The sequence below is a fragment of the Phaethon aethereus genome, assembly GCF_964289735.1.
Source record: "Phaethon aethereus genome assembly, chromosome: 3".
Taxonomy (NCBI): Eukaryota; Metazoa; Chordata; class Aves; order Phaethontiformes; family Phaethontidae; genus Phaethon; species Phaethon aethereus.
In genome coordinates this window covers 110432329-110450999 of record NC_138576.1, presented here as the reverse complement: position 1 = coordinate 110450999, position 18671 = coordinate 110432329, and the positions used below count along the sequence as shown (strand labels likewise).

The 18671-nt window shown below is 37.6% G+C and overlaps 1 protein-coding gene across 4 annotated transcripts in view; it reads left to right on the top strand.

Moving 5' to 3' along the window:
• CDC42BPA (CDC42 binding protein kinase alpha) overlaps window positions 1–18671 on the top strand; it is a gene marked incomplete at its 3' end in the record, with an annotated part of 187639 nt that overhangs the window by 17208 nt on the left and 151760 nt on the right. The window lies entirely within an intron of this gene.

The window sequence follows — 18671 nt, the reverse complement described above, 5'->3', positions numbered from 1 at the left end:
TCAGAACAATCTTTCCATGTTTGCTAAGAGCTATGAGTTGTTCTTAAACCTTAGCATTTTGATGTGACCTAAATGTGCTTCTGCTCCCCAGATACAAGTACCTTGCTTTTGAATGGTTTCAAATCAATGACAGAACATACAGGACCAAGTCTTGCTTATCTAATTCTCAGAATTATTCCAAGTGTAGGAGTGAAGTGTTTCATGCATCAGATATGAATATGACTTGAAGAGTATACAAGAATTGTCCTTGAGCCATTTGGCCAGGGATGCTCTTTCTCCTGAATTTGTGGATTTTGTATTGTATGTGAAAGCGTGCCCACTCCCTGGCAAATGTCTTCATCTCAAGCAGTCTCTAATGAGACCAGGAGCAAGTCTGTACCTGTCATTTGGAAATGCAAGGCCTAATTAATGAATATGTTACTACTTTTTTTGCTCGATATCAACAGATATTTTGAAAGCGCTCGTGGAAGTAGAATCCTGTCACACTCACTGGATGTTGAGCATTTTTCCCCAACCTCTTGGTTACTGTTTCAGTGATAAAGACTTACAGCTCAGCTCCACAGTTTGACATCTGCACACCTGAGGGCAGTGAACTGATCGTAGGGGGAAATGTATCTATGATAACAGCAAGGCTAGCTTAGGAAGCTGAAGATGATGTATTGTGTATCTGTGCCTTGTTGAGTGGTCAGGAGATTTTTATTTCTCTCTTTCCCAGAAACACAACACCAGATCCTAATGGTTTAAGAACAGAGTAAGGAATGGCAATGTTGGTGTTATGAAGAAATTTACACGGTGTTCTTTGTGCATCTATGAAGTAATTTGGCTGCATAAAAACTTGAGCTAATTCTAGCTTTGCATTAAAGGTCAGGGAATTCCTTCTGGTCTGAAAGAAAGGAAATGTGAGTATCACTTACAGCTTTAGCCAAAATAGTCCATGTTGTGCTTTATTCTCAAATGGGAAGGTAAGATGCGTTCCAAATTGCAATGGGGAGTCTTTCTGGGAATTGCTTTGCAGGCTAATGGTGTTTCTTTCTATACTTTTCTCCATCTGAGGGCACTTGAGTGTAGAATATGAAGCACCAGAAGCCAGGAAGAAGGAGCTGCAGGCAGCTGGTCTCTGCAGAGCCCCTGAACACATGTTGTTTTAAGCATGCTTTATAGAAAAGAGGGAGGGGGATATTTGATGCACCTTCCAGGGACTCGGCCAGCTGTCAGGCCTGGGAGTGTCCACTTCAGAGGACTGACTGAAATTTGGGTTCAGGAGCAACTTGGAGGTGATTTTTGTGTAGCTGTGTCCTGAATGTTACCTAAGTGTATTTTGTGTGAAAGCTTTGACGTTATTTATGTCACTATTAAATGACGAAAGAATCCAGTAAAAATATCTGAAAATTCGTTTTACTGCTAGTATGATAGAAATACTGAAAGGAATAAATAAAACTGCATAGTGCAAACCAACAGAATTAATAAAATATCTCTGTGTGTCCTATCCTACTCTGTAGCTGTGTGATTGTGGTGTTTTCCCTGCCTCCCCCAGCACCTGTTTTGCATATCCCATAGGACAGTAGGGCTCTGGAAATTCATTCAGATTTTGCTGGGGAGTAAGCTGTCAAAGTTAGCAGTTACATAGTGAATGAAGTTGTGGTTTGCAGAAAAGAAAAATGTTTTTGATGGGGGAATTGAATGATGCTATGGAGAATTTGATTCTCTTGCTGACTGCTATAGAGGAGGCTTTTTTAATGTGATGCTGGATATTAACCACATATTTTGTATGTAGCCACTAATTGTGTGTTCATCACCATATGGATTGTGGTTTGATGAGAGCCATAAAGGTGATAATACCATAGGCGCTTGAAAGGGTGTTTTGAAGGGTAATGTATTTAGGATCCTGAATTTAAAAAAATTTGTGAGAATGAACAAATTTTGCTGCAGGAAAAATAAGATGTACTGTTTTCAGGAGCCACCAGAACATATCTTATCAGAGCATTGAAAAGGTCATAGGTTGTCATCGTTCTTATGTCCATGCCCTCTAGTTTGTCACCATCCCAAACTTCAGTCTTCTTCAGCATTGATGTCTTAGTGCATTCTTGTTTTTTTTTCTTTGACCCATCTTTCTCCAGTCACAATTTTATTCCAATGAATTGTCTTTTGTTTGTGTTTTTTTTTTTAAAATAGGGTATTCACTTTATAAATTGCACATTATAAGTCATGCATGGAAGTCATAGTATATTTATTCTACCTACTTTATTGTTGCAGCTTTTGTTGATCAGAACAGCCCGTTTCTCTGAATGTAGCTCATATCCATATACAACTTCTGTTTTGGAAGAGACGAGTAGAATTTTTCTGAATTAAAATGAGGTGTGATGGAGCTACTGATAGATGAGGAAAGGGAAAAATCTATATAAAGAGGTGGTGACAAGTTTCATTTGGCTTAGTCTCAATGTCACTCTGTTTTGTAGATAGCTAAGGAGAGGGTGTACTGTGCCTAAAATAAGACAAGTAAGCGCATTTTAGAGCGTGTCTTTAAAATTCCTGTAGATTTAGTGAGAGTATGTAACTGTGTTTAAAGGCTTCCAGAGAGGGATCCTGTCTGCCTAAATTAGAGGCTTTCTGTCATGTACTTCCCTCAACCTTTAGGAGAGCACAGTTTAGATTTTGCATAGTGTGCTTGTCAGTCAGTTTGCCTTATCAACACTTTGCAGGTGATGCTGTTGTATCTTTGAACACCCAAAGGTAATTCTAAAGCCATAGACCAAATTTTTCTTTTTTCTTGCTCATTTGAGAGAGGGATGATCCTAGGGAAGCTACAGCTGCAAGATGTTTTACTGTTTAAAGTAGTGTGCCTCAGCCATTAGGGATGGAAGCCAATGTTTCAATTCCAGCTCCAGTCGCTTGTGGCTAGAAGACAGCATCCAGGCCCAAAGATAAAGGACATTCTGTATCTCTTCTGCTTCACCATTTTTGGGAAAAGAGCCCTATGTTTTCCTTCTCTAGTGATAGGCTTTGTAGTAGGACTATACTTCTCCAAACCTTAAATTAAGAAGCATAATACTGACTGTCTTTGTATTGCTTTTTGTACTTTCCTCTTCTAAAAAAGTCACTGCTACAGAAGAAAAACAAAGCAAGCTTCTTCTCAGTTAATCACAAGAATATTTAAAGCTGCACTGCTGCCATCGTGCTGCATGTCTGGTATAGGAAAAAATGTCTTTTGATGGAGATGTGGGCATCTTGAGCCCCTCTCCTCTGCCTTGGTAGGTACGCTTCTAGCCCTGGTTCTCTTGCTTGGATTCATAGGGTGCAGAACAGAGGAGGAAAGCCTTCAACAGAAGCAACAAAGAGAAAACCTTCAATAATGTCCAAATCCTTAATCCTTGCATACATACGGCTACTTCCATGCTGTTTGGAGAAAGGAAATGAACAGCACAGAAGTTATGCTTTAAACCACTTTAATGTTACTATTTCGTCAGCAGCCTCTCTTATTTGAAGTTTTCCTTGCTCCTGGTGATTCATAACTTTTTTAGACCCTAAGCTTGGAAGCTTGCGCACCATGCACCTTGCACTAGATCTGAGATCTCTTTGGGTAAAACCTTTCTTTCAAGCATACTGCGTTAATACCAGTGTTGGATACTCAATCCATAGAGTTACTGGTAGCCTGTAGTCAATTAGAGGTAGTGCTGCACTGGGCGGGATACAGATGGTAATGGTGCAATTATATAGGAAGCAAAAAGGCTGCTGAACCTTGTTAATTTGTGCAGAATGATGTGAATCGCTTAGCAGATCTAGCTAGGGAAATTCAAGGTGGGTTTTACTGGCGGATTGATGTGATTTTTCTGATGGTATTTTCTGACTACTTCCATAGAAGCAGTCTGGAACCTGGAAAAGCAGTGCTTCTGTTTGGTCTGATGGTAGATTTGCAGGGTGTGGGGAAATTGTCTGCAGGACCTTGTTAATCGTCTCATTTGAAGGAGTGAATTTTCATGGTATAGGTTTACCATATCAGGCTTACCTAACGAAAAAAGAATTTGCACAGCCGTGTATTTTATTTTCTGCAGTGTTTTATGGCAGAATCAGTCCTCATGTTTGATTCTAATGAAATTCCTGATATTTGCTTTCTCTGTTCTTTAGTTGCAAAATGTAGGCAACAGTTGATATGTGCTTCTCATGAGTCTTGAGACTTCCTTCATAGTATGTGATGTGCTTTGGAGAATTTATGTAAAATATAACGTTTAGTATTGAAAGCCATAACGTAATAATTTAATCTGGATCGATGTCATACCCTTCTCTGTTGATAGTCCCAGGGGAGCAAAGGGTCCTTAGAACTAATTGAAGTGAATCTGTTGGAGCTTCCTGTGAGCGATGCTCAGAGAGAACACGGGGAGAGACCAGGTGATGGCCTGTGTACCCCGTGTTCTTGGGGGAGCTAAACTCTATGCATATGGAAGGGCTAAGCCATTGTAGTGCACTTCAGAGCTGTTTGGAGCCCTTTCATTTATTTTTACCCGCACAATACATGCCTTTTAATCACTGGCTTATATGAAGTGTTGTGCAGTGTTGCTGCCTGCTTAGTTCTGTGACAAAGCTAATCTACAAATACACCAATGCTTACCACCTCGAGTGAAGGTGTTTAAACTGTCTGTATTTTGGTTGTGGGTTTTGATGGTTTTTTAGGTTTGTTTTGTTTTTTTTTTCCCCCTGGCTACAAGCCCATTCCAGGTGAAAGTATGAGAAGTGGTACAGTTCAGATTTCTTTCAGATTCTGTAAATGGTTCAAATGTCTTAGCATTTCTTTTGGAATCACAGAGTCACAGAATCATTAAGGTTGGAAAACACGTTTCCATCAACATCAAGTCCAACCATTAACCCAACACCACCATGCCCCCTAAACCATGTCCCGAAGCGCCTCATCCCCACGTTTTTTGAATATTTCCAGTGTTTGTGACTCCACCACCTCCCTGGGCAGCTTGTTCCAATGCTTGACCACTCAAGACGGTCTGTATTGTCTGTTGATGTATTCAGGTCTAGTCAATGTTTTTAACTCTCATCAACTTCTTAACTGATTTTTGTTTGTAGGGAAACAGTAAAGCTTGTACTGAAAATAATCCTTTAAGTTGAACATTTCTATTCTTAAGAACAAAAGCAAAATACTCATGATTGTATTTTGCTCTTACCAAAAAGCTGCCTGAGGTATTCATCCACATTTTCACTGCTCCTGAAGTAAGGACCAAAGAAGAAATGCTGCCAGCTTGTCCTATCTTTGCTGTTCATCTCCTGCAGTTGTAACAAAGTGATACACTAATCATGTTGGTGTTGATATTTTATAAGCAAAATGTTGTTTTAAGGAGAACCTATGAAATGTTGATTATTTCAGACTGTGAAGAAATGAAAATAATAGAAACGTGTCAGTTGGCATGTGATACAGAAGAGGTGGTGTGTGGTTTTTTGATGCAATTTATTCCAGCTCCCATGTCTACATGGAAAAGACAGTTACTTTAATAGACTTGTACAAAACTTCTGGATTTAGGCAAACACTCTGTCATTGCCTGATTCATAATATTTACAAAAAGTCACTCTCTGTGCTCAGATACGACTGCAGTATCATGCAAAGCTTGTTAGTTAAATAATGTTTTAAAACTGCTTGTGAGATAAATTTCTGTTTTCTAGCTCCTCTACCAAAAGACAAATGGCTTTTCTATTACATATAGCCATTTTCTAATGAAACAGTTGTATATACTGATTTTCTAATACTTTTTGTTCAGAAATCTTTTGGGCATTTACAGATACATGGATAGTTGTGTGAGAACAAAGCACGGTCCAACATAAAAATAAATGTTAAAATGTGAAAAATAAATGTGAGTTTAATTACTGCTGCTGATCTGCTGTCCATTCAGGTAAAATAGGAATTATAGACTTCTAAAATATACATTTAAAATAAAAAAAAAATTTTTAAACCCAAAATATATATTTTTAGATGCAAAAAATCTGCAGTGTATAAAGATAATTAGAGCTACGTGAATGTTTAGTTATTTTGGTGTGTGACTTTTTTTTTTAAGACAGGAGATCAGCTGAGTTTTCTTATGTGTTTCCTCGTTTTAGTATTTCTGAAGGCTTAAAAAATTTTGTAAACAATTTTTGTGAATTAAAATCTGGATCATTTATGAATATATTTTAATTTTGGAAATTAACTTATGGGTAAAAGCTGAAGGATGATGTTGCAAAAATTAAAAATGCATATTACTTTTAATTCAGAAAAGCTGTTCCATAGTGGTCAAATGTAACTCCAAATGCACCATGTTTCTCTGAGCAGTTTCCTTTCCAGGAAGGCATCACCAGGCTTAATTTTGTTTCTGGAGTTGTTCTTGCGTTGGGAATGAGATGCTAGAGGCATATAGCTTTCCATAAACAGATCGCAGCTAAGTGGAATTTGATTGTGGGGGTCCAGATAGGAAGTAATTAAATGTTTGAGGTTTGGTTTACTTCGGTTCGTTTTAAGTACCTTAATGAACGTCTTCGGTTTTGGAAGCCTGGCCCACAGCATCGATAGATAATATCAAATGAATGGCTGTTACCAAAGAGCGAAAATGGTGTTTTGGTGTTACCACTATATTCGAAGACTCTAATGTAAAGGAAACTGAAGTGCTTTCCCACTGACCTTACTTTGCTAAACCAAAACTAACGCTAATATGTGGCCAATAAAGACCTCAGATGGCTGGGCCTTCTTTCAGACTTAAGAAATAGTGTTTGTGCATTGTGATAGATGCGTATTTTACACTGGGGTATGGGAAAGCCATTTTAGCAGCTTTCTTGTATTTATTGTGTAGATTAGACAGGGCCCACCGTGGTCTCCTCTCTGGGGGCTGCAGGGGAATCCCCGCTCCAATGCCTTACAGCACCTCTTCCCCTCCTCCTCCTCTGACCGTGGTGTTTGCAGGGCCGTTCCTCTCCCTTTTTTGCCTCGCTCCCCTCTGCCTTTGTGGCGTTTTGCCCTTTCTTAAGGACACTTGTCCCCCAGATGCCACCATGGTGGCTGAGGGGCTGGGCTGGGCCCTGTGGAGGTGCCGGCCAGAACCGGCCCTGGCCGGTGTGGGGCAGTCCTGGCCTCTCCTCACAGGGACCCTCCTGCCAGTGCATCCCCGCCAGCACCCAATGCACCTTGATAGGTGAAAATGGTAAGAAGTAGCTGAGAATCAGGGTTAAAGTTGTTTTTTGCTACATTGGATTAATGATCCCTTCATAAATTTGTAATTAGGCAAGTAAAAGAGTATAGGTCAGGGTAACTAGCGCTGAAATTAGATGATGGTAAATTATCTGCGTTGCTGCACTGCCGTGTTCTCTACCCCACCCTGCAACAAAACCGTAGAATTGTAATTGGGTGTAGAATTGTAATAAAAATATATTTTATTAATTCAAACAAATGAAATTTTTTTTTCTCTCCTTATGATGCTTTCCAATTCTAGTTGAAAATTACTTGCCTATCGTGGAATCAACTTTGAACCTTCAGGTTTTAGGTTGATATATGAGATTAAAGTTTATCCGTGTTGCTTTTAACCTTGCGAAGCTAGAGAGTTTGAAAGTTAACTTTTGGAACTACGAAGGGGCTTTGCTTCCCTACGCTAAACTGAAATCCATATGGTAAAAGGTTTCTGTGTTGGGTCTGGGCTGTTGTGCGCTTCCGTCTGTTCTGCTGTCTTTTCTTGGAGGAGGTAAATAGCCATTCTTTGGGGGCAATTTAACCAGCAGTGGTAATCACCAATCATCTGTCCATCATTCACCTACATGTTCAAACACAGAGCAATTGGGAGCTGCCACCGCTGTCATCTCCATTTCTGCTGCCACCGCTGTCATCTCCATTTCTGCAGCCACAGCGCAGTCCCAGGAATGAGGCTTCCTCAGCTACTGATGCTTGAATCTGCTTGTTATATCCAGTTACTTTCAAAGGCACCTGTCTGATTCCTGCTGATGGTGGAGTTGGTGTTTGTAGGGCTACTTTGCTACACGTTGGTCATGCGTACGAGCAATATAACTGGTAGTCTTGAGAGACTCTCTTTTGTCTAGCCCAAGCAGCACCTGATTGTTGTGAATCTGAGCAGTGATTAAATATAGAGCCACTTTCATTTTCTGGTATGGCCCTTTTGCATTACACCACATCCTGCTGGTAAACAGCAACAGCTAATGAAATGTTAAGCAATTATACTAATTTTAAGACTATTTCCATGTATGTCAGACTTTTTTCCTGACTTTGTTGCTAGATAAGAAAAACTATTTACACCTGGGTAAAAATGGTACAGAAGTAACTTTTAAAATTTATCACTGTATGTGTGGATTTTTCATTAGCTTTCTATTTTTCAGACCTATAAGGGAGCTTTTCATTTGACCAGTTTGAGATCAAAGAATATCTCTGACAGGTGTTAAGTAACTGCTAGACCATTTCCTGGTTTTCTGTGAAGTGTGTGTGTTTTATTTAAATCCCTTCAGGGACAATTTTTGGCACGTGGACTCTGTTACTGGTTTGCCAAAAATTAGGCAAAATTAGCTCTCTGGCTGTGGTAGAAGTCAGTCTTTTTTGATTGGGAGCAATGTATATAGAATATAAAATGGCTATAGCCACAAAGCCCTCTTTCGGCTCAGTAATTGACTTTTTAAATTATATATTTTAAGTGAGGAAATGCTGAAACAGATGTGAAAAGCTTGTAGTCTTGTGTGCTAGTTAATGATCAATCTTCACTTTACCATGGGTGCAAAATGTATATGCTCAGAAAGCTGAAATTACCTTTCTACCATTGGTCTTAGTAGATTAAATAAGTATTCTGAAATTGTGATTTATAAAAAAGAATTTGCTGTATATTACTGGAATCATTGTTTTGAAGTACAAATTAGCACTTGCTCTGACAGCTACTGTGTTCATGAAAACCCTGCTGAGGAATAGCCTGCAGAACAATTTCTTCTAGTACAGTTGTTTTTAAGTAATTCCTGTCAACACTAGGCATTGAAAATGTGCTAGCTATGCCGTGGTCTGAAACAGCTGTCAAATGTAGTTTCTGGCACAAAGCCACCTTTAGATATTGTTGTATCCTGTTAATATAGAAAATGAAGAGATAATTTTCTTCTGGATTGGTTAGATTTGTGGTCAACGAGAAGAGGAAGAAAAGGTCCTGAGTTAAAAATGGCGAGAAATTTCTTCAAGAAAGGTGTAAATGAGCCTTAATCAGTGGCTTCCTTTTTTCACATCATGAGCTGCTTTCCCAAGTGTAAGGATGTACTTAACCACGTGCTTTTGTAATTATAACTAAGTTATTAGATACTATCCAGAACGTATACTAAAAATAATTAATTTCCAGATGTTTTCTCTTTTTGATAATCCAAAAAGACAATGCAAACAAAATAAAGTTGAGGTTTGAGTTAAATAGGAAAACAACTACAGTAGAGAATTCAGGAAGAAGACATTGGGGAGGGGGCAGAAAGGGAAGTCATTCCAAGGAACTGGCTTGTCTTTCCCTACTTACAGATTTCACTTTGGATAGGACTGTATGTATTCCAGTTGGCAGAATTCAATTTCAGTACACGGTAGCTAGATGACATCCCACTGAATCCTGAGTTGGTAAGAGAACTTAATAGTTTGTGTAAGTATATGGGTTCCTCTCAGGGATGTGAGTTTGGCAGGGTAGTTATAGTATGTTCCAGTAGAGGACATGAAGCCTTGCATACATTTACTTAAACTATATAGGAGAACTTTACCAGTAGGTAGTTTAATTCTTGCTTCCTCTTGGTCACTATGGTGATTTTGCTCATCCCCGACAAAGCCTTTTCATTTTCCTTGAATTGCGGAAATTAGAAATGGCAAAACCCTATTAGGATTAGATCACCCAGCACATTCCCTTGCCAGTGAGGGATGTTCAGCAGTTTCTGCCTCTTGTTCTGTGAAGTTCCTTATTGTATCCTTCAAGATTTTTGCCAAAGGCAAGCTGGATAAGGGCTGCTTTTGGGGCCTGTTAATGAATTTTAGTGGATCAGAACACTGTAACATCATACCAGATCTATGGCATTTAGTCTTGATTTAGACAAAATATGTTGTGTTAAAAGTTTCATGTTCTCTCAAAGGAATGGTTGTTAAGGATGATGCTACAGGTTGTAGCATCATTGTCATTACATAGTTAGCTTAAATAAATCCCTGTCTAGAAATCGTGGTTGCATGTTATCTCCACTTAGCTGTTTTCTATAGTCAGTATGTCTCATTTGAAAACCACAAACATCTGTACTAACAGGTTTTCTCTGTGTGATAACTGATACAGCAAAAAGTAAATTAATCTAAAGGTAGTCTCCATACCAAGAAAAAAAGACAATACATAGACACCACATATGTCATACTGAAATTGAGTGGGGATTTTTAAATACAGTTTGAAGTGTTGTCTTGTACAAAATCCATCTGGTACGGTTTTTAACCATCTATTCCAGGTAATGAGCTGTGAAATTAAATGGGACTATATAGGCTGATTATACTCTGTGGCTTGCAGATGCATAACCCTTTTTAACTCTTCATTTACTGTAAGCAAAATAGCTTGACATTTGTATGGCTTGTTTGCTGTTTATTTCAAGGTACTTATTTCTGAAAGACAGTAAATACTATGTTCCCAGTAGTAGGAATATTGTTACAACAATTACGGTGCTGATGTTTAATTGGGTTACTAGTATGTGTTCTATGGAGAACATGGAAGGAGCCAATCCAAGGACATTTCTACTAGATGCTTATTTATTGATTTTTGTTAAAATTAAGTTTAAGTAATTCAACAATTGTATCCCAGTGTGTAAATGCTGCTTTTATACCACGTTAAAGATATTTGTAACTACTTGCAGTGTCTTCAACTTTTGGTTGTTTCAGATGCCTATTTGTAGCCCTATGCAGGTTGTATACTAATATACATTCTTTCTGGAAAATATTTCCATACCCTTTGTTTCTTCCTGTTCTCCATTCTACCTCATATATTTGCATTATACCTTATGTAGTAATAAAGAACAGGGCAAAGATATTTGCAATGTATCTGTCTTGATTTTTCTTTAGTTTGAAATCTTGAATTTCATAATTATTCAGTGAACCCACAAAGTGCATATTTTTGTGGCAAATTTATGTATGCTGCTAATTTGATACCAGCTAGTATTATTTTACTATTTGTATAGATCAAATCAGATCTTTAGGTTACATGTGTGCAGATTATGTAATTTCTATTTATTGTAAGTATATTAATCAAATCACCTAAACTGACAGATGCCTGATGTTACACCTCATGGCTTGCAAAAGTCACTTATAGTAGAAATAAATCACAACAGCTGTGTTAATGCATAGTCATTACTTATCTGCAATTGTTCTTGTAATCTCTTTGGTTTTCTACTTTCACTAAATCTAGGTGTTCTTTGTAGAAACTCGTGGATTATTTGTGGTTTAAGATATCACTGAGACTTGCTGTACTTTTTTCATGTAATACTGGTTGACAGATGAGTAAATTCCTCTCAGTTTCTTCCTGCTTTGTCATAGGAAGTCATGTTTAATTGATTATGTGACTGAAGAGTAATGTTACAACCACAGGAAATCCTGTGGCTGAAACCAGTTTCTTTCTCTACTTACTTTTGGTAATAATTCTGTATTTGCAGAATACTATCTTTGATTTAGGACTGCATTGTACTTTGACTGTAAAAAGATGGTGCCTTTTGCAATGTACACAGTTTTTGAGATGGGGAATTTTTTTTACAAGAGATCTAAAAGTAAATAGAAGTATTGCTGATGAGTATTTGTGGGTGAAAACTTGGCAATGTGGGTCACTTCAAACAAAATGAAAGCTAATAGTGTCAAATACAAACACACCCAAAGGAACAAAAAAAGTGCAATGTGTGCATGCTACATTTGAAGGTTTTGAGAGGTAAGAGATGCCTGGAGGTGTGTAGGACTTCAGCTCAAGGAACAATGAGCAAGGAGGAGTGAGGCCCTCACGCTTGTAGAAGGAAAGGATATGGCAGGAGAGTAAGACCATCCTGTCTGAGAACACAGCACATTTAAATTGATTTAAACAAGTCTGCACCCTCATTCTTGATCAAGAGCAATTTATATCTTGGCTTGAAGCCCTTACTTTCAGGATGTAGCAATATGCAAGTCTCCAACTGTTTTAATTTTTGGTTGGGACCTGTTCTTCTGTGACTTTTGATGTGCAATAATAGCATTGTTGGGTGTCAGTCTCTTTATAAAAAAATTATCTGAAGGAATGGGAAGATGAGCTTTTAGATACAGCTGTAGGCTTTTTTTTTAATTGCCATTTTGAAGTAATTTAAAGGAATTTATTACTGTGCTAAGTAAAACTAGGGCAAGACACAATTCGTCAGAACACATTTGCTTTCTTCCTTGCACATGCTATTATTGTTAGGCCTTTTTTCATTTGTAAATCTGGGAAATAAACATATCCCTAAGATAAAAGGGCAAAGGAAGGATAAAATGTTTTAACAATGTATCTCCTGGCCTTGTAGAGAGTGTGTGGTATTACCCTGACTTGACAGCTCTGGTGGAAGGAGATTACTGCAGTAACTAGAATGCTAAAAGTGGCAAGCTGCTAGTTTCCAAACTGAGGCATGCCGTAGTGGCAAGAAGGGAATATGGCTTGAAAACCAACCAGGGTGGGGAAGAAGGGGCAGGAAGTGCTGCAATGCACACCCCCAAAGTACTGGTGTCCTTGAAGTGCGTAGTCCTTAACTCCGGCACTCTGGGCAGCAGCCATCTGATATTGCTTGGGGCTGTGTGCTCACTGGATGTGTACAGCCTTGGAGCTGCATGGTGCTAGGGTTGCTGAACCTGACCAGGGACCCATGCTTCTGTGTCGCTGTCATACCCCATGGACTAGTGCAGGAGTAGATATTGATCCCTAGCTGTTGAGCGAGATATGGATAGCTGTATCAACGTTCCTCGGTTTGGGTTGTTAGGATATACCTCTGAAGCCCCCTAAGGACATGTGCTCTCCGGGAAGTCACATGGAGACTTGAAAAAAGAGGGGAGGGAGGCAGTAACAGTAGAGACAGACTGGGATAGCAATACCAAGTGCAGTAGTTTGGGGAATGTTGATTTAATAGGAATTTCAGATTCTTTTTTACTTACATTCCGGTTCCTGTAATTTTTTCTCTCTTAGAGACTGGTACATAGAGTGTTCAGTAGATCCAACAGAAATATTGTTGGTAAAACTGTTGACCTCAGCAACTTATGTGGTGGAAGTGCTGTACCAGCACAAATGACAAATTATCTGTTTATTCAAACTGATACTGACAGTATTTGTGTGTGCTTTCTCTGAGCTAAATATATGTATCCTAAATAGATTTCTCTTTGGATGTTAAAAATAAAACTTAAAGCTCAGAAATAATGGAAACTAACTAAAGAGGTTGATAATATCTGAACATTGCCTGGAATAACTTGTGGAAAGTGGTCTTTTGGAGCTAATAGCAGCAGGATTTAAAAAAAGCTAGTTGAAAGATGATTGAAAATGACTTTGTAGAATCTGCACTGAATTCACTGAATTTCCTTCCCTGCTTGAAGCATCAAGAACATTCTGTGATGTAATAATTTTTTGTTGTCATCAGTAATAAATTTGGGGAAGAAGCATGCTGTTTGCGAACAGATTTATGATGACTGATTATCTGGTTCAGAAGTCTGGGCCAGAGGTGGGAATGTGTGTGGCTCTGCTAGCCTGCTTGGGTCATCAGAGAGTGCGCATGAAATATATCTAGAAGAGTAGTCTAGATTTATTTTTTGGGACAATTTCTTCTCTGAAATGCTTCACAACAAAGAGTAGGAACGTTTTCATAACATCTCACTTGAGCTATGTTTTTATGCTATCTTCTGTGCAAAGAATGCTATCTTCTGCTTCTAAAGACGGGGAGAGTGAAGGAAGTGCAGAAGTTGATGTTTAATTATATGCAGTTCTAAATGACAAAATAACTAAATGAACTCCTGTCATCCGGCATAGCCTAAAGGTTTGCAGAGTTAGCTCCTCTTTGTGTAAGTCCTTCAGAGAAGTTTTAAGACTATCTTAATTTAATCATAACATATACTGTGTGGTCATATGAGGGCTTAAACGTAACCCAGGGGAAAAAAAGAAACGCCTTGACCATACTGACCTTTAAAGGAGATCACTGAGCATGAGCTGTGTGAGACTGGGAAATGGATGAAACTTACCTGGTTTACATCAGCTGGCGATCTGGCCCAGTATTTAAACTGAAGCAATTTATTTTTTTACTTTGTTTTTTTTTTTTTTTCCTCTAAGGAGTTAGTAATGCACAGTACATAAACATAGAAGCAATAATACTGTAGAAGTACTTGGGGGGGGGGGGAAATACCCAAACTCCAGAGCAGTACCTCTCTGTCCTCCCAATCTCTTCCTTTCCCATCTCCTTAGAGATTATTTAAGTAGTTAAAAGTTAGTGAAGAAAAAGTTATATAAGAACACTTCTTTCCAATCCATACCATCCTCTTCAAATGTCCTCTTTGGGCAGCTTGAGTTATCTACATTTTATTTCACATGCATTTTAATTGCTGTGACCTACCCCAAAATTTTACAACTTTAAAACCCCATAGAGGGATGAGAAAATGTGAAGTTTTGCACTTCTTTTCCTCACATTTGTATCAGAAATAAAGATATAACTAAAATTGGATTATGTCAGAACACTTCATATGTAGTCAGAGAGGAAACACCTTTTTCCTCATAGCAATTGCAGGTGGAGTGAAAGTGGATGAAAGGAGTAAAAGTGCGTAAAACTCTGGTGGAGGGAAGAGAAATCATTCCTTGGAAAGACAGAGTGACTATCTATAGCAATGTTGCGGAAGACATTCATAAACTGTAGATGTGAGTGTGGAGAGTGGGCAAAGAGTAAAGAGTTCTTGACTATACAGGGGATGAGACTTGTAATAAATTCCTAACACAGGTTTATTAATATGTTCCAGTATACTAAGTGAGTGTTTTGAGGATTACATCCCAACAATCTGAAAATAAATGCTCATTCCTGTCTATACTCAAGTAACAGTTGAGTTGAGAGGAAAAAAAACATAAACTGGAGATACCTAAAATGAAGAGAAACTTTATGCAGCACTTTTTAGGATAAAATGTTTTGAGAGTATTTAGTAGAGCAAAATATCTTGGATCAAGAGACTGTGAGGGCATGTTGACTTTATATGTTAATAAAGCTGTTAAATGCACCTTTATGTTTTCAGTTCATAGTGTGATCTTTATACTGCCTTATGTGGGCTGAAGACCTACAATAGCTCTCTAGCTTTAGAGAAGTATTTAATCTTTGCTTTTAAACTAAATTTTATCCTAAATTCAAATGACGTGAGTGTTACATTTGTGCAGTAGTGAAAGATGAAAGAAAACTTATTTTCAAACAAGGTTTGAGAAATTGCCTTTGGCTTTGATTATTTATGCATGCATTATAGAACCTTAACTCTCCTGATCAACTTAAAGTAGTACAAGTACCTCAGTGTGAAAATAATGCTAGTTTAAAAAGTACCTCTATAGAGTGCATTCCCATGGAGAATGTGAAACCGTAGCAGTGTGAGCAGTTTTTCTCATAACAGCATTTGTACAGTAGCAAGTTATAAAAGCGTCAGATTTTCAATAAAAGTTAATTCCTAGCTGCTGTAAATACTACATCTAGCCAAACATTCTGTTCAAAAGAAGCTTATTTTTCTCTTGTGACTAGCTTAAAAAAAAGTATGTGACCAAACATGTCAAGTAATTTTTGGCAGATAGTTTGCTTTAAAGCTTTCAACATGAATAAGTGTTTTTGAAGAAAGCAGATAATTTTCCTTCTAGGCTTAGCATTGAGGGTAAGCCTGTGGTGGTTTAGAATGCAGTGACACAAGTAATTAATAAATCACTACTATAGAGTATACATAGTAAAGTATACATGGTTAGTAAGAAAATTAGTGTATACTTGTTAATGAGGAAGCTGCTAGCTTTCTTCAGGAAGTGGACTCTACTCTGTTGAAAGCACAGCTGATCTACCAGCATCAACTAAGGCTTCAGGATCTTAATTTCCAGAAGGAAATATTTTCTACTTATGTTAAGGAGTAAAGTATTTGAGATTACTTTGAATCAAGCAAGTTTCTATATTGGACACTATTTAGTGGTGGTAATGTTTTAATACCTTCTTTCTTTTTTCACAAGTTAAGTGCCTGTGAAATTAAATACTAAAAATCAGTTTCACCAATTAAGTGAAGGACGTGTTCAAACTGCAAACATTCTTTCTAACTGGTGAAAATCTATAGGTTGAGGCAGAATTTGTGCAGTAAAGTTGTACCTGATTATATAACACACAGCTCTTAAGGAAATCATATGATTAAGGACCTGCAGGCTCTGTAGGTTGTATTTAATTTTTAGTCAGTTATTCATATAATTTTATGTAAATATGTATGCTATATTCATACGTATATATATGTGTGTGTGTATATATAGACACAAGTGTACACACAGATACATATATATATATTTGTATATTTAAAAAAAAAATTTGCTTTGCTTTGCTACTTGGTCTTGGCTAGAGTTTTAAGACACAGTTTTCTAAATTTCTGATAGCCTCCAGAAATGTTTTAAACTCTTAGTTCCTGGGGAGAATTAAGATTGTTCTCTGCTCAGTATGTGGAAGAGTCAAATAATTATCTCTGTGATTTAATACTGGATTAGCTGTTGAGTATGTTGTGCATGTTATGGGTGGTTATTTTGATGTCTAATGTAAAGGCCACTGAAAAATGTGAAAAGACTGACTTCAGAGAGCTTTCAAAATCAGGCTGTTACTAAACTCAGAGTAATATTTTACGTAAAAAAAAAAAAGACATTATTAGATCAGACTGTGATGTTCCAGGTGCTTAGGGTTTTTTGTCTTCTACTTTTTTGCGTATGTATACAAACAGTAGATCAGCCATTTTAATTGTGAAGTCAATTCCTTTTTGATATACATTGTTGGTATTGTAATATGTACATATTTTAGTGCCTGAATTCTGAAAATGAATAAATGAAGTTGCCATAGTACTTAGTAGAAAAACGGGTATTAAAGAAGCTCTTATACAGATGCACATGCATGAGAAATGATATAAAATTATTTTAATATCAGTATAAAATAGAACTTGTATTTTTATGTTCCAGACTCTGTGCACACCAAGCAAAATGAAAAAGCTGTCAGAGGGAAGAGGGGGCATTAGGGGGGAAACGTGTGTAATGTACACATAATTTTTTGTTACTGAGAGCTACTGGAAATTTTTCACTTAAAAAGAGTGTCACTGCGTGAAATAAAATAATACATTGATGTAAATATCTACCCCATTCAGAATATATTATAATGTGTTGTTTTAGAATATTCTTAACTGAATTTTTTGACCATAAAAAAGATTTTAAATTACAGGATTTTGTACGGCGTTTTTCTCTACTAAGTTGTAATAAATACTAAGTAGTAATAAATACTAAGTACTTCGAAGGTAAAAAGAGCAGTATTTGTGAGCTGTTGACAAAGCTACATAGTTACCTTGTTTTGTGTCTAAGTCTGTTTGAGATAACAGTATTTTACAGCTTACAACTGTTGCATACATTTGAACATTTTTCTTACTATAAAAATAATTCACGTCCAAGTCCTTGTGTAGGGAGAAGTTTTCCTTTTTGCTCTTCACACTCTTCACTTCCATTTGCCCTCCCCTAGCTCTTTGTTGGCAAAGGTAATGAGACCTCTTTCCTCCAAGGAAATAGCCTTTTATTTGTTTTTGTTTGCTTATATCAGTCTAGTCTGCAAATAAATGTGTTAGCACACAGACTTTATACTTGATTTTACATTAATAAAACATGTCAGCTTTCCTTATAAATGTCCTAGTTGCAGATGAGTTGTGTTTGGTATTTGTAGGTGGAGGGAAGGATTGTCTTTCATTGCAGTCATCAGAGTTTAAAATAAAAGTTGAAGGTGGTTGGAAGTTGTGCAGTTTTTTGCCTCCTAGAAGAAGCTATAAGCTGTTGCACTGGATAGTAACGTGTGGTTTACCCAGAATTACTGAAAATGTAATGTGCCGTTTCAGTCCTTGATTCCTCCAGTGCAACTGTGGGTCATATGTGGGTTCCTATTAAACTACTGTGTGAGCTACAAGGCAAAGGTGGTATGGAGCCATACTGCTGGCTCTTGTGGGAGGTCATTTGTCCCACTGGCATTGCTGAGGTACAAATTTTGGAGGTCAGGAGAACAGCCTTGGGAAGAGTGGCGAGGGACAGACAAAAGATCCTCTCCTGGCTGCTCTTACATAGCATTGCCACTCAGGCACTTACTAAGCCAGGGAATAGTTCCTTCATGTTTAATAGCCTTTTTAGTTTTTAATTAGGTTTTTTTTTTCTTCCTTGATTCTCTGCTTTTTGGGAAAGGTGCTGCATTTTGGGAAGGAAATTAGTTAAACTGCTAACTTGTCATTGTTGCACCATGGCCTTTTATTTGACATTTAGACTATTTTGTTCTGTGCTGTGGTAGTGTTAGTGAATTTGTACTTGATCTAACTTAGGAGAAATTCAGCAGTCTCGAGATATTGGGGATATTTAGTTAATGTAAAACATAGTAATTGCAAGAGAGCAGACTTTTAGGTTAAAACATGACTTTCTGGGGCTATCCCAAGTTTTATTTAAAGTTGTGAG